The sequence below is a fragment of the Prunus mume genome, linkage group LG5 (assembly GCF_029339155.1).
Source record: "Prunus mume cultivar Tortuosa linkage group LG5, ASM2933915v1, whole genome shotgun sequence".
Lineage (NCBI taxonomy): Eukaryota > Viridiplantae > Streptophyta > Magnoliopsida > Rosales > Rosaceae > Prunus > Prunus mume.
Window position 1 is genome coordinate 5,160,967 of NC_142702.1, and position 16,847 is coordinate 5,177,813.

Here is a 16,847-nt window from a genome sequence, read left to right on the forward strand (position 1 = left end):
TGTGATGCCTTCAAATTTTTTATAAAAAAAAACGGAAGGGAATTTGAATGGACTTTGCCGAACAGCAAGGCCCGTGCAGTATAAATGGGGAGTCACAATTCACCCTTGTCCAAAACCAAGATAACCCCGACCCGTGCATAGCTAATGAAGGTTCACAAGAATACCTACCACAATAGCCTACACGAGGGCCCAGCCAAGTTCTTGCCAAAGGGCAACTCAAGATTGTCTCAGACCTCTATTCTTTTCGGATCAACCCTCACGGCCCAGCTTCAAGGCCCAGCTCCTAGCTCCAAGTAGCCACTTGCAGAAAGTTTACAAGACCATTACCCCAAACGTCAGATATCAAATCCAATGTTCAAACCAACCTTGCCGAACGGCAAGGTCCTTGTAAAACCAAAAAGGAGGCTCACCGAAATTACAAAATTGGAAGGCCTAACTCCAACGCAGGCCTAGCCCCAAGTCCTTGCTGACGCAAAAACTACACCAAAGTACTAACTCTTGACGCCCAGCTACAAAGTCGACCCGGCTACAAGGAAGCCAACCACAACAACGAAAGTTGCCATCAACTCGGAATGAACAAGACTGGCCTTGCTGAACGGCAAGGCCCATGAAAGAATTTTGGGACTCGCAAAACAAAAAGCCTTACCGAGTTTAACCCAGATCAGCCCAACTCCAATTCGGCTTACCAAGCAGTATGGCGACTTGCCGATACTTCAAACACCCAACCACGTGCTGCCAACTTGGTGCCTTACAAGAATCGGTTGTCAAAGAGGTATCTGGACCTTCTCCGAAAGCCCTCTTGCTGAAGCCACCGCAGGCTCCAAGAAAAAAATTTCCATTAGCTCTTCCCGATCAGCACTTGGCTTAAAAATGGCTAAGACCTCAAATGCCTTCTATCTCTAGTTATTGCCGAACTCTCACAACCAACACCCTTGCCGAACGACAAGGGTTATGCAATAACGAAATGGTGGCTTTCAAGAATAAAAAGACTCTCCTCCCAAAACCCAAGGAACCAGATTTCGCATAACCTAGCTTCGAAAGCTCTCCCCCAAAAATGCCTTTGCCGAACGGCAAGGGCTAAGCAGAAACTACGGAAGGTGCTTGAGACGGTGTGCTCTTGACAAATCCTCTCTTGCTGAACCTCTAAGAGCCCAGACCACTCTGCTGCGCTACCTAGCTAAAAATCTCAACAAAAACAAACGCACAAGCCAAGCTCCTTCCGAAGTCGTGACCACACGAACCCAAAAATTGATTTTTCCTCCTTGCCAATCGGCACTATTGAAGAAGCACCAAAACTTGCTGTATGGGGGAGGGGAAACTCTAGGATATTGCCAAAAGTGTATATGCTGAACTGCAAGAGCCATAGGGACTCATTTATACTCCCCTCTAAAATCCAAACCCTAGCAACTGATTATGTCAGTAAGACTTCCGAAGCCCTGCCGATGATGGGTAGGCTCGGTCATGATTACACAAAAATTTCACAAGTTCCCAACACAGAAGTCACTTCTTGACCGCGAACTTGGGGGACTAATGTTTACACCATAATCAATCGAGCATATCCAACCTTAAAACGACTAGCACCAAGGCAGACATGCCTTCTCCCCTGCCAAAGGAAGACACTCTTCCTAGGTGCCGCCACCGCCAAGCTCTTGACTGGCCAAGCGCCAATCGCGAACCTAATCTTCAAGACACGTGTCATCACCACAACGATTTGCACAAAGTCCCACATCGAAACTTTGTGCAAACCTCCCACTTTTACTTCCCTATAAATAGGGAACAGTCCCAAGTAAAAAGGGTAACTTCTCTCTCACTTTTACTGTTACTTCTCGCCAAATTTACCACCCTTAGCTAACTTAAACATCGGAGAGCCTTTGGCCTGCACCACACCGGTGTTCGAAGCTTAATGATTGCTTCCCCTACTTTGTCTTCTGCAGGCTTTTCATCAAGGTCCTCACCTTCTCCACTGCTGAAGACAACCCCTTTCTCTTTAAGTTGACTCTCCCAAAAAGAGCATCAACATAACTAAAAGAAGATTTCAAAATCATTTACATGGGAAAAGGAAGCCATTCAATTCAAACAAGTTTGTCTCAAACTAACAAGAAAAGAAAAACTAAAAAAATGTACACATACATGAGAACTTAGTGGGTAACAGAAAAAAAAAAAAAACATATATTTTTTGTTTTTAATCATTGGAGTGTTTTTTAATTGTTCTTGAGTTTGAGTTTTTGAAAATAAGGCTACCAAACAGGTTTTCTTTGTTTTGGACTCAAATTCTGTTTTTGAGTTTAAAAAGTTGGATTCAAGTTGGATACCAAACAGGCCCTAAGCCATTCAATTAATTACCCTTCTTCTATAAGATGATTTTGAGGAGGCAAATTGAGATGAATCAAAATGTTGAGGAGTTTATTAGGAATTAATCATGATTCACTAGCTTCTGTTATGAGAAGACTAAAAAAGCATTGATATACGATTTCATGCCTAACGGATTGTTGGATAAGTTCATATATATGTGTGTGTGTGTGTGTGTGTGTGTGTGTAACTCCTTTGGGCGCAAATTTGAATTGCTCTATTGAGGACCAGAATACATATGCTGTGAAATTCAGTTGCTCCCAAGCTCCTTCGTCTCCAAAGTGTGTGTATCTCCTCTGGGCACAAATTGGAATTGCTCGATCAAGGACCAGTAGTACGTACGCTGTGAAATGCGGTTGCTCCCAAGCTCCTTCGTCTCCAAAGTTTGATTATAGAACTGTTGGCATGACTTGTGGATATTGACTTACTTTCCTTACACACCAAGAATTCCTATTATAATTGTAATTGATTTACTTTAATTCTTGATTTCCTACTGTAAATAGATTTAGGAATTTATTATTTACTTGTTCATTCAAGTTTCATTGTATTATAACTATGACCTCCTACAAGGAGAAGAATACACAGAAAATTCCCACAAACAAATATTCTCTCATAGTTTTCATATTTTAGCATGGTATCAGAGCGGCGATCTTGGAATTGCTTACTCTAGTTTCAAACCCCCGTCGCCGCTATAGGGGTTATGAAACCACCGACTCCTTCTCTCATTCTCAACCAACCATAGCCAAGTTGAGTGCCCAAATGGCTCAGCTCCTATAGACACAGACTTTGGCCCCGAATATGATCCTGAATCAGGATCAGATTTTGATGACCTCGAACCCGATCCGAAATCAAGATCTTATTTTGACGACCTCGACTATGACAACGATGACGACGACAACCCCGACCCTTCACTCCGATGATGACCCCACCCCGAATTTGTCTTTGATTCAAACCCGATCTCGACTTCGACTCCAACTCATGATCAGATCCCGATCCGAATTCTTACTAAACCTCGCATCCTATGCCTCTTCCACGCGCATTATGACTTCTCGACTAACGACCCGACACATACGGACCAGATTACGCATATTGTGGTGATCCGAGTCACACTTGTGAGACTTGTTTTAAATTGCATGGCTACCCCGATTGTTGGGCTACTCTTAAAGATCGAGGACAACGCAATACAACCAGTAATGGTACTAGTTATAGATTCCATACTTCCGATAAGATTGATTCCAGGAGCTGGATAATTGATTCCGGTGCAACTGATCATATGACGTTTGATCTTGATGATTTTCTAAATACTACACAACCTCAACGAACTTGTATTGCAAATGCCAATGGAGTTACTTATCCTGTTCCAAGGGCTGGCACTGTTGCACTCTCATCATCTCTCTCACTGTCCTAATACTTTACTTGTTCCATATTTATCCACTAAATTGTTGTCAGTTAGTCAGCTTCTGAACAATTGAATTATTGTGTACTCATTTACCCGAGTTTTTGTTTGCTTCAAGATATTCACACTAAGGAGATTCTTGGTCGTGGTACTAAGAAAGGGGGGCTATATTATGTCGATGACTTCAGTCCCGGCGTGGCTAACAGTGTGATGCATCCCTTTGATAGAAAACAAAAGCAAATATGGTTATGGCACCATCGATTGGGACATCCGTCTTTTAGTTATATGAAGCATCTTATACCAGATTTATTCTCAGGTTTCAAGGACTCCGACTTCACATGTGATACTTGTATTTTGGCCAAGAGTCACCGTGTGCCCTACTCGTTGAGTACGAACAAGTGTACTACTCCATTTACGCTAATTCACTATGATGTCTGGGGACCTTCACCTATCACAGCTCCTTCTAGTGTTCGATGGTTTGTCACATTCATAGATGATTATACACGGATGACATGGCTTTATTTGCTGAAGAATAAAAACGAAGTGTTTTCCCATTTTCAGTCCTTCCACAAACAGATGAAAACTCAATTTAATGCTCAAATCCAAATTATTCGCTCACAATGGTGGAGAATTTGTCAATCATGACTTTCAGACTTACTTCCAACAATATGGAATTATCCATGAGACGACTTGTCCTCAGACACCGCAACAAAATGGTGTGCCGAAAGAAAGAATCGACATCTTCTTGAAATCGCCCGAGCACTTCGATTGGCGCTCATGTTCTCGCCATCACCGGATGATGCTATTGTCACCGCAGCTCACCTAATCAACCGCATGCCTTCGTGTATTGACTTTAAAACTCCCTTTACTGTACTTTGCGCAACACAAACCTCTTCCTCTGCTTTTGGTAATCACACCCCGAATCTTTGATGTGTGGCTTTCGCTTCATCTCCACAAAAATCAATGTAGCAAACTTGATCCTGTGCGCTGCGCTGTGTTTTTGTGGGTTATGCCACTCATCAAAAAGGCTACCGCTATTATCACCCTCCTACCCGACGTACCTATGTCACTTTGATGTGACCTTTGGAATCTAAGTTGTTCTTCCATGATCCATCATCCAATTCTACGCCTGGGGGAGATACAAAGTGAAGAGCGAATTGGAGCAACTTGAAAACGAAGAAATTCTCCTATGTACGGAAATGATCGATCTTCCCGAAGTCCGGAACACGAGATTACTCTCTCTCAAAAAGCGATCAATCGCCCATTCATAGCGATCAATTGCCTGACCCACTTGATCTATGCTAAGATATTTCGATATGAGTCTCACACCTGCTGCATACAGAACAACAAGATGAAGACCCCCCCTTCTAACTTAACAATACCAATAGACCAATCTCCTGAGAATATCCTTGAGGTAACTACTCCTACTAGACTTGTGCATTTAGAGGATAAAACTATTGGATATCAATTACCTTTCAGGCAAAATCGTGAGAAGCCACCAAACCGTTATTCACCTGATATTGGCAAGACATCCAAGTATCCAATTGCAAATCATGTATCCACTGAGAAGCTGTCTAAACCACTCAAGGCTTTTGTGCATCAGTTGCCTACTATCCATATTCCAACCAAGGTCTCTGAAGCATTGAAAAGATCCTAAATGGGTCCAAGCTATAAAAGAGGATATGAAAGCTCTTGGGTCCTGCTTTGGTGGGCTGGACTGACTAGTTAAGATTGGGCTTTGAGTGTTGGATTGGGTTGACTTAATGTTGTTTGGCACATTAAGTTGGATTAGGGTTCATCGATAAAGTCCACCCATTGTTTGGTACAAGTATGGACTGGACAGCATTGACTTCAAATAAAATTTATTTTAATGTTTATTAAAATTATTTAATATCAGAAATGATTAAATTTAATAAATAAAAAACTTGTACACAAAATTAAAAATAAGAAATCACATGAAGAAACCATAAAAATAGTCCAAAAATTCACAAAATTAATAATAACATGAAAATTCTTTTAAGTACATTCAAATTATCAACAAATACTTATGTTATGTTGCTCTATTTCACGTACCAAATGTTTTTCTATCCATTCGAAGTTCATTCACACATGTTATATCACTCGTCCTATAAATCTGTCTAGAACACTCAAACAAGTCTCATGCCTAACAAAGGTTCGGTTCTTAAGATAGTACTTTTCATAGTACCATGCTGTCAAAGCATATATGACAATTACTAACATCATGGATGCACACAAACGTTGTTTCTCTAACTCTACTGCAACTAGAGTTGTCACAATCTTCCTCTTTCTCTTTCGATCCATGTCTACCCTGCCATTAACAATATTGGCAAGAACAAAATCATAATCTATGACTTTCTTTTTTATACTCAAACATAAACTAACATACTCAAACATAGGAGATTAGTTAAGCATGTTACGCAATGTAAGTTAAGGCAAGAGGAATGTGCCTAATAGAAATAAGTTCATCAAGACTAACAGCTTTATATATGCTTGTCAGAAAAATATTGCATTAATCACAAATATCAGCTAAACTAAAGCAACCTTAGAAGCAGTATAAAGTCTAGACATGTTAGATTAGAGAAGGTAGTTACAAGTTTACAAAGAAAACGATCAAATCTGAAGGTGAGTAAACAAGAAAGATTGAGTAAGAGAAAATTAAAACATAAGAAATAATGAGGACAATGTATGACTCTGTAAGGTAGGAGAAATAAAACCAGCAAGAGAGAGAGAGAGAGAGAGAGAGAGAAGATAGCAGGTTTATATTTATACACATTGATAGGCATTTTCTCTGGCATGGCCTTATCATACAAAAACCAAACACACAAACACTTTGTATCTGCAGCACATGCATGAATTCCAACCACAAGCACTATTGTTTTTTTACAGATTTCAAATTTTCTTTTAAAGACAAAGTTGAAATAAGCACTATTGCTCATCAAATGTCTTAACAAAGACTAGATTTGTCATTGCCCCATGAGCAGCCTCGTGTTCATACACTTATTTCAAGAATGCAACATTAACAAAGATGAGATCAACTTAGAAAGCCAATGTCGTAGCATCAATGTCACCATAGTTTTCAAGCAAGGAAAGTTTTTGGCATGCAAAGGTGATCAATAAAGGGTTATAGTCGAAGATTTGTCTAGAAAACTAATACAGATGTCTATAAGAATAAGCCTGCAATTACTATGTTCATGCCAAGGTGCAATATTTGCATTCAGATTCTTCCAATCCAGGTAAACAAGACAAGTCTGGGGATTCCATTAAGCTTCACACACAGACTAGTAGGTTAGCACATATAAGGCTAAACACGTTTCGTAAATCAAGCTTGTTTACACCATAATCAACCGAGCATACCCAGCACCAAGAGCATCAACACCATGACACATGTCACCACCACAGTGACTTGTGCAAAGTCCCACATCGGAAATCTACACAAACCTCCCACTTTCACCTCCCTATAAATAGGGAATAGTATCCATGTGAAAAGGGGACTTCTTCTCTCCACTTAGAAGAGGATCCGGGTCTCAAAGCTAGACCCTAGGGGGACTCTCTTATAGATCCTCGGGCAGGCATCCACTGCCATCTTTATATTCGGTCCTCACCCTCATGTACAAATGTAATCATACACTATTATAATGAGAACATACTCCGTGGGACGAGCTCCATTCATTAATGTGAACCACGATATCTTGTCTTCTTTACATTTATCGCTTGCCCAAGTCTTTATACACATGCTTAAGGTCCTCACCTTCATTCATCATCCATCACACTTCATCACTAAGTTGGACTCAATCTTGGCCTAACCATTTTGAGCATCAGCTTGGCTGGGTCTGGTGGGAATCGCATACAAAAGGCTTATGACGTTTCTCCCTTCCTCAGGCCCTTCAGACCCATACAATCTTCATCATAGGTTTGAGGATGCCTTCGCACCACCATCATTTGGCATGAGCTATGCCTTCTGGCACCTAGCCATCAATCAAGCAAGCTTATGCCTTCAGACTCGCCATATTCGCACCCACCCATCAACCGGCGTGAAACATGCCTTCGCACCCCCAGTTTCGCCACCATGCCTTGCAACATGCGAAGCTTTGTGTTGCCTTCGCACCCTGCTCGCCACATTTTGCGCCTTCTGGCACCATCCGGTTCAGCCACATTGCCTTGTGACACGGCGTGTCGCTTCCGCACCATCGTGCCTAGCCGATTGCCTTGCGACACGGCTTTGTGTCGCCCTCGCACCATCGCGGTTTCAGCCACATCGCTTCTCGCGATACGAAGCTTTGTGTTGCCTTTCGCACTTCGCACCTAGCCACATCTTATGTCGCCTTCGGCACCATCGTGCCTGGCCACATTGCTTTGCGACACGCAAGCTTTGTGTCGCCTCCTGCACCATCGCGTTTAGCCACATCGTCGCGACACGCAGCTTTCATGTGTTTTCTGCGACCCCGCGCCTAGCCACATCTTGTGTCACCTTCGGCACCATCGTGCCTAACCACATTGCCTTGCGACACGCAAGCTTTGTGTCGCCTCTGGGACCATCGTGCCTAGCCACATTTCCCTGCGACATGCAAGTCTTGTGTTCCTTCGACTCGCGCTCAGCCACATATTGTGTCACCTTCGACAAACCTCTCTGGTATGAGCAATGCCCACGCACATCCTCACCACAAGATAAGATTTCTCTTCTTACATATAAATATTGCATACGAGCATGTAATATTTAAATAATTTATTGCACAATCCTATTCAACAATATGGTTCATGAATATTGCATATGAGTAAAAGCTGTCCGGGCCACTTTGAAGATGCTCCAATTTGGCAAGTGCCAAATATTCCAAGTCACCGACAGCATCACTTTGCAGGGCTAAGGAGGCCAACCACCATTTCAATCCAATGAGAAGCCCACATGACAACTAGCTGAAAGCTTGGAGCAATTTAGATGGCCGAGCCAAACGGCACCCAGCCACTAAACTTATCAAACACCCAATGGGAAGCAAACAAATCTAACGGCATTCAAGGGCGCACCATGACACTTGAAAATTTCGTGGCACCCAAAGACTTACCGTCCCACCACAATGGTCTTAAATGTCCCCAAGGCTTGACTCCAAGGCCAAGCTCCAAAGTCTCCCACCACTTAAGCCCAAAGCCAAACTCCTGGCCGGTTGCACACTGTAAGGATGCTCACGAGGCCCAAAGAGCCTCCCTTTGGAAGATTTGGCCTAGCTCCTTCTTCAAACGCAGCCACCTTGCGCTAGCATTCCTCCATAGTCGCAGCACTCCTGCCGAAACCCCTAGGATCTCACTAAACAAAGAGGACCTTGCCTAGGGTCCAAAATCGACCAGCTATTCTCACAAACAAAAGGGCCTAGCTCCTTGCCTCCCGACACTTCTCCTCCAAACTCAAGGCATGTCCAATATTGGCCAAACCCTTTTGAAGCTCCAATATTACAAAACCTTTGACACCTATGAAGGTCCAAATTAGGCTCACTTGCCAAAAGGTGGCTCAGTCCAACTCCGCCACGAGCATCAAACAAAACCAAAATTTTGATCACGGGCACTCCACCCCGAGCCCAACAAATTTATAACGCTCACCCAAGGTCACAACAATAACTATCAATAGATATTTGTGGTCCTTGCCGAACGGCAAGGACCATGTAAACCTAAATGAGGCTCATCAACAAAGCCAACTTGCTAAGCCCAGCTCCAATACACAGCTAAGCCCCAAAATTGTCTTGGCTACCTTGCTAAAAAAAAAAAAAAAAACAAAAAACCAAAATTTCACTAGGACCCAAATTTCCTTTGACAAACAAGAGAGTCCGATGACTTCAAAGTATACTCACCTTGCTCAGACTTGGAACCAACTCAAGACTTGAGGAGCCATGATTTGATCTAGACACCTGTGTCACAAGGAAAGCCCACCCGCTACTCTGTAATCGTCCCAATTTCAAATTTGAAATGTAACACTGCTTAAGACCCCATACTACTTGATAGCCTCACCCTGTCGAAGGTCTAGCCTCCAAATGGCCAGCACTCACCAAGTGGCCACTCAAGTCTCAGAAACCCACTACGAATGTGATCTAGACACCCACAACAGCAAAGTTCCAAACAATTTCTCGCGCCCACCTGGGCGTAGGGCCAAACTAGCACTGGCCGGCCGAACGAGCCCACCAATTGCCGAACGGGCAACCTCCGGAAGAACTTTGGGAGAAGCCTCAATCACTGTGGTGCCGACGGACTCAGTGCACTCTTCACTTCAACCCTTGCCGCAAAACCGCCAAGACCCAGACTGGAGATCCTGCTGTAGCCTAAACTTGCCGAAGGCCCAGCTCCATTCGAGCAAACCATTTAGCCCCTAAGTCTTGCTGATACCAGCCCACCGCCAAGCTAATCCACTCTTGCCGAACGGCAAGGGCCGCTGAATGGATGAAGGAGAGCTCTCAGACACCGAACCCAAAAGACCCCGCCAAATCATGAGAAAATCAACCCACCCTTGCCGAACGGGTAGGGCAGCAGAGGTTGCGAAAACCCCCACGAACAAATGGTGACGATGCCACTGACTCACCTAATTTGTCTCAAGACCAGCCCTCGCTCCACCTGCTGCCGAGCGCAAAGCACGCTTTGAAGAACAAATCACACGAACCCAGCCCAAATGCTCAAGACACCCTGTGTTCACATCCAAAATGACTAGACACCCACCAACCAAATCGCCGAACAGCCACTTTCCACCAAGACATGGCTCTTGACTAAGCTCACCACGGTTTCAGTAACGTATCAACCGGATCCACGCCAGGAGACTCACACCTTTCTCGATACCAAGGCCCCAGCTCCCGAGTCAAATGAATCAGAATCCCTTTGCCAACCGTAGGGTCGCGGTGCAACAAGAAACAAGGACTCGCTAGCACTAAAGCTGCAAATGCTCAACCACCGAACTTCCTAGCCCAAACTCACCTTACCTGCACTCAAGTTCTAGCTTCACCCACTCCCGCCAAGCTTCAACCACAACAACACCAATTTCGAGGTCAAAGAACCTGTGATTCAAGAAAGGGGTCGGGTGGAAGAAGAATGGGACCGAATCTCAACGAATGGTCCTAACTCGCAAGCCGTGTGGAAGCTCACAACCAAACTCTTCCCTGTCCCTGCTGAACGGCAAGGACCTTTATGGCTTGAGGATGCAGAGCAACCAAGTGACTGGATCAAGCGTCGCATAACTGCTGGTGAGCCGAAACGATATAATTTGTGCCTATATTTTGACCCACCTTGCCGGCTTGTTGTGCTCGAATTGAAGAACTTGTCGAACGCGTGTCTCAGAAACAAATAAAAAGGAGGCACACCAATCCTCATCTAAACCTAGCAACTTGAGCCAAGCCTGAAGACACTTGAGGGCCACTTCAAAATCCCTTGAGATACTCACAATACCTTTGCCAATTCATATTTGGCCAAGACCTATTCCTTTTTTCTTCTTTAACCACTCGCCAGCATGCTGAGAACTTGTACGTATAATCTCATATTTAACATCTTACCAAAGCAAAGACAACCCATTATTCCTCAAGGCACGCTTTACTCAAGGGCCCAGCCCATGCAAGAAATAAGGCCCATACTCTTGCACACGGTCAGCCCAAGCCACTATATTTAAGAGGCTCACAAATTTTCCCTGCCCATGCCACATGGCCATCCAAAAAAAAAAATTGTATGGTTTGCATGGCTCACCACAATTCAAACTAGTCCAATCCAAATGGCCCACTCAACTTGGCTATACTACCTCCTGTGTCTACACAAAGCCCACTTGTTGACCTGTGTCTCTTTCCAATAATCAAAATAATTTCCTAAGTCCCAGATCCAGACAAACTTAAAGAGCCCGGCTTACTTTACTTTTTGAAATTTTTCTCCCCAAGCACACAAAACCCCAGCCACCTATGGCTCAGCCAAAACCCATGACCCAGGTCCTCATGAGCTCACACCCAAACTTTTGGAACCTACCGAAGGCCTAGCACACCAAGGTTTCAACCAAAAAAAAAGCCTAGCTTAGCCTTGCCGAACGGCAAGGAGCATGAAAGTTTTTGGGGATGCATGGCTTACAACTCTGGCCATTCAAAAAAAAAAAAAAAAAAAAAAAGAAAAGTTGGGTCCACACTTTGCATGCTTGCATGGCTTAGGGAGCATTGAAACTAAAGGATACCAAAGGTGCTAAAAGCCCAACCCTTTTTCCCAAAGCCACCGAAGCATCAAGGCCCCGCCTTTGCCTGCACTCTTTCTTCACCAAATGCCCAGGTACCCAGCTACCAACAATACTAACGGCTAACACAACTTTTCTTATACACTCTAAATGGTGACGCAACTTCTAGCTTGCAAACTTGGGGGACTAGGAATGCCCTACGGGCCTATCGAACCTGAATGCTCTAGTCCACGACATATTAAACTCACAAGTTCCCAACCCGTGTAAGTCACTTAATCATGAACTTGGGGGACTATCACATAACATAATCAACCGAGCATACCCAGACCCAGAGCATCAACACCATGACACGTGTCACCACCACAGTGGACTTGTGCAAAGTCCCACATCGGAAATCTACACAAACCTCCCACTTTCACCTCCCTATAAATAGGGAATAGTATCCATGTGAAAAGGGGACTTCTTCTCTCCACTTAGAAGAGGATCCGGGTCTCAAAGCTAGACCCTAGGGCCGGGACTCTCTTATAGATCCTCGGGCGGGCATCTCACTTGCCATCTTTATATTCGGTCCGAACTCATGTACAAATGTAATCATACACTATTATAATGAGAACATACTTCTCCGTGGACGTAGCCCATTCATTAAGGGTGAACCACGTATATCTTGTCTTCTTTACATTTATCGCTTCCCCAAGTCTTTATACACATGCTTAAGGTCCTCACCTTCATTCATCATCCATCACACTTCATCACTAAGTTGGACTCAATCTTGGCCTAACCATTTTGAGCATCAACAAAGCTAACAAATCAATTTGAGCATAAGGCTAAACACACAATAACCTAACCTGAATGTTACATTGAAGCGTGTAATAAAGAGCAAATAATAAAAGAAATGCCATTCTGTTCTTTATAGCTTTACTAACAGGAACTTCAAATAAAACCATTTAATCCTATCTTTTCTTATACCCTTTTTTAAACTAAGTCCTGGTTGAAGCTTAGGGTTCATGAACTGCAAAGAACTATATGCCTTGAAAACTACATAAATGTTAGATCAAGCAATCGACACAAAAACTTTTCATAATTAAAAAAAATAAAATATGACTTTAGAAAATTTCTTTGAACCCAACTCACTCATAAGACTGGAAAATATTTTACGATAGTAATAGGACCAAAGACTTGAAACGATGTCATAATTCCAATTAATCTCCCAAAAATAAGCTAACATACGCCTCTTTCATCAAATGCAAGTGTGAACCTAAAATTTAGACTTGTTGGTCCAACATAAACCCTAGAAGATTTATACACAAACATAAACAATCATAAATTCTACAGATATTTCTCAAAACCCACCCTGCAAAACCCCAACTATCCACAATATCTCATTCTTCTTAAAAGAATTAACAAAAACAAGAAAACCCCAAAACAGCAAACTCTTCTGCATATATCTTCCACCAAAACATCAAACTCACACACTCCCTAAAAACCCTAATAATCCAAAACCCATTTCACAAAAACAAGAAAACTCCAAGTCCAAGCTCCCCTACCCATCACCAAAGTTTCAAACCACACCCTATTAACCAATAATTAAAACACTCTGAAAATATATCAGGCCATGATAGTGTATGCCAATCCTACTAAATCTGGAATTTTGAAGAGAAAACATACACAGCATATCCAACTAATAGTATTAGTCATTAGATTACAGATAGCTCTTTCACTGCTTTCGGATCCAACACTTCTGGGTATGAAATAGCCGATAGCCGAGGAGAAAAGCCAAGGAGGAGGAGGAGGAGGAGGAGGAGGAGGAAGAGGAGTAGACAATCGAAAGAGCAGAGGCGGAGGCAAGGGCGTAGAAGAACGAAGGAGGGAGGAAGCGAGGTCAGAGCGATCGAAGGAGAAAGGAGAAAGGAAGTATGTCGTTCTAAACCCGTGGTTCCCCTCAGGTTTACAATACTAGGCTTTGCTGGATTGTTATCTAATAGGAAATATGAGTCCTAACCAGTCCCGTTGTGCATTTAAGCTCACCAAACAACGGACAGGATTGTAATCCATTTTAATTGAAAAAGTCTTGTTCAGTCCAGCCCACCAAACAAGCCTTTGAGAAAAATCAGACTTGGACATTGGAGATATACCACGGGGAAAAAGACTGTTAAATACTATAAAACACAATGCATATGGATCTCTCGAGCAATACAAGGCAAGACTTGTGGCAAAAGGGTACACACAGACCTATAGTATAGACTATGAAGAAACTTTTGCTCCAATTGCAAAGTTAAACATCGTCAGAGTCTTATTGTCCCTTGTAGCTAATTTGAATTGGCCACTACACCAATTTGATGTAATGAATGCTTTTCTACATGGCGAACTCACGGAGGAAGTGTACATGGACACTCCTCCTGGATATAATACTACTCAGACTGGAACAATTTGCAGGTTACGAAAATCATTGTATGGATTGAAACAGTCACCATGTGCATGGTTTGGATAGTTCACCATGGCAATGAAGAACAATGGTTTCAAACAGTGCAACTCAGATCATACTCTGTTCTTGAAACATCGGAAAGGGAAGGTAACAACATTAATAATCTATGTTGATGATATGATTATTACTGGGAATGATAAACAGGAAATATCACAGCTACAAGACTATTTGGCTACTGAGTTTGAGATGAAGGATCAAGGTGGACTCAAGTATTTCTTGGGAATTGAGGTGGCTCGATCACAGCAAGGCATATTTCTCTCTCAAAGGAAATATGTCTTGGACTTGTTGACAAACACGGGAATGCTAGATTGCAAACCTGCGAACACTCCTATTGTTCAAAATCATCATCTTGGAGAATATCCGGATCAAGTTCTAACTAACAAAGAAAGATACCAAAAGTTAGGAGGAAGATTGATCTATTTGTCACATACTTTACCAGACATTGCTTATGTGGTGAGCGTTGTCACTCAATTTATGCACTCTCCAAGTGAAGACCACATAAATGCAGTTCTTTGGATACTTAGATATTTGAAGTCTGCATCTGGAAAAGGACTTATGTTCTCAAAGCATGGTCATCTAAATACTGATGGTTATTCAGATGTAGATTGGGCAGGTAATGTAACATATAGAAAATCCACATCGGGTTACTTCACATTTGTGGGAGGTAATTTGGTGACATGGAGGAGTAAGAAACAGAATGTAGTAGCTTTATCCGTTGCAGAAGCCGAGTTCAGAGGCATGACTAAAGGGATTTGTGAACTTTTTTGGTTAAGAAAGTTGCTTACTGAACTTGGGTATAAACCTACATCCACAACGAATCTTTTTTGTGACAACAAGGCTGCTATAGCCATTGCACAGAATCCAGTTGAGCATGATCGTACTAAACATGTTGAGGTGGATCGACACTTCATCAAACAGAAGCTTGAGGCTAAAGTGTTTTAGTTTCCTTCTGTGAAATCCGAGGATCAATTGGCGGATATTTTGACAAAGGTGATTTCCAGTAAAGCATTCCACATTCACTGGATTAGTTGGGCGCTGTCAAAAAGACCCACCAAGGGCCTAGCCCCAACACTCCTCTCTCCCTTGCCAAAGGCTCATGAAGCCCAAGTCAAGGAGGCCCGCATAAGACCCAGCCAGTCAAGGAGGCTAGCTCCCAGCTCCACCTCTTTCTTCTTACCGATGGTCTTAGCCCCGTATGCTTCCTCATCCCTTAATAAAGGCCCAGCCCTCGACTTGGCCCAGACGTTTTTGTTTCGAGCCAAGCCTCAAGGTGCCTTGGCTCCCTGCAGAATGGCAAGGAGCGTCCAAGGAGTAAGAAGGACTCATGCGGATCCGGCTCAAAAGCCATGCCTAGGCCCAACATACACAGCCCGGACCCAAAAGCCAAATCTATGGGCCTCCTCAACCTGGTTGTCGAACGATAAGGGTCACCCAAATTCCTTGGGTTTTTTCTTCCTCTTTGGAAGCTTTTAAAAAAAATAAATAAATAAAGGGAGGACTTGCCGTAAGCACAAGCAACTTGGGACCCAAGCCTTGCTGCCCAAAAACCATCACTTGGTTACCAAACGGCGAGACCCGAGTCACAAGCATTGAGGCCCATAGATTTTCTTGCTCAAGCTTCAAGACCCAAGTTCACTTTTCTTTTAAAGGTACCCAGCTACCAACAAACACTGAGGCTAACACAGCTTTTATCATACCTACCAAGTATTAGCGCAACTTCTAGCTTGCCAACTTGGGGGACTAGGGACTGCCCTACGACTCCCACTGAACTTGGAATGCTCGGTCATGATTACACAAAAACTCACAAGTTCCCAACCTCGAAGTCACTTCTTGACCGCGAACTTGGGGGACTACTGTTTACACCATAATCAACCAAGCATATCCAGCCTCAAAATAACTAGCACCAAGGCAGACACGCCTTCTCCCTTACCAAAGGAAGACACTCTTCCGAGGTGCCAAGCACCTGCCGAAACTCCCGACTGCTAAACCTAATTTCCATGACACGTGTCACCACCGCAGCGACTTGCACAAAGTCCCACATCGGAAATCTACACCAACCTCCCACTTTCACTTCCCTATAAAAAGGGCACAATACCCTAGTAAAAAGGGTAAGTACTTTTCTGCTTTTTACTGTTACTCTGCAAAGGTTACCCTTCTTAGCTGACTTAAGCATCGGAGAGCCTTCATTGGCACCACACCGTATCCGAAGCTTAACGATCGCTTTCCCTATTTTTGTCTTCTGCAAGCTAGCCTTTATTGAAGGTCCAAACCATTTTCCTGCTGAAGGCAAATCTCATTTTTTCTAAGTTAACCTCTCCGAAAAAGAGCATCAACAGTGTCTACTAGCAGTTAAATGCATAACATTGTTTCATGTGTGCCATTATAGTCTCAGGAGTTTGCTGTGGGCTAAGAACAAGAGTGATCATCATAAA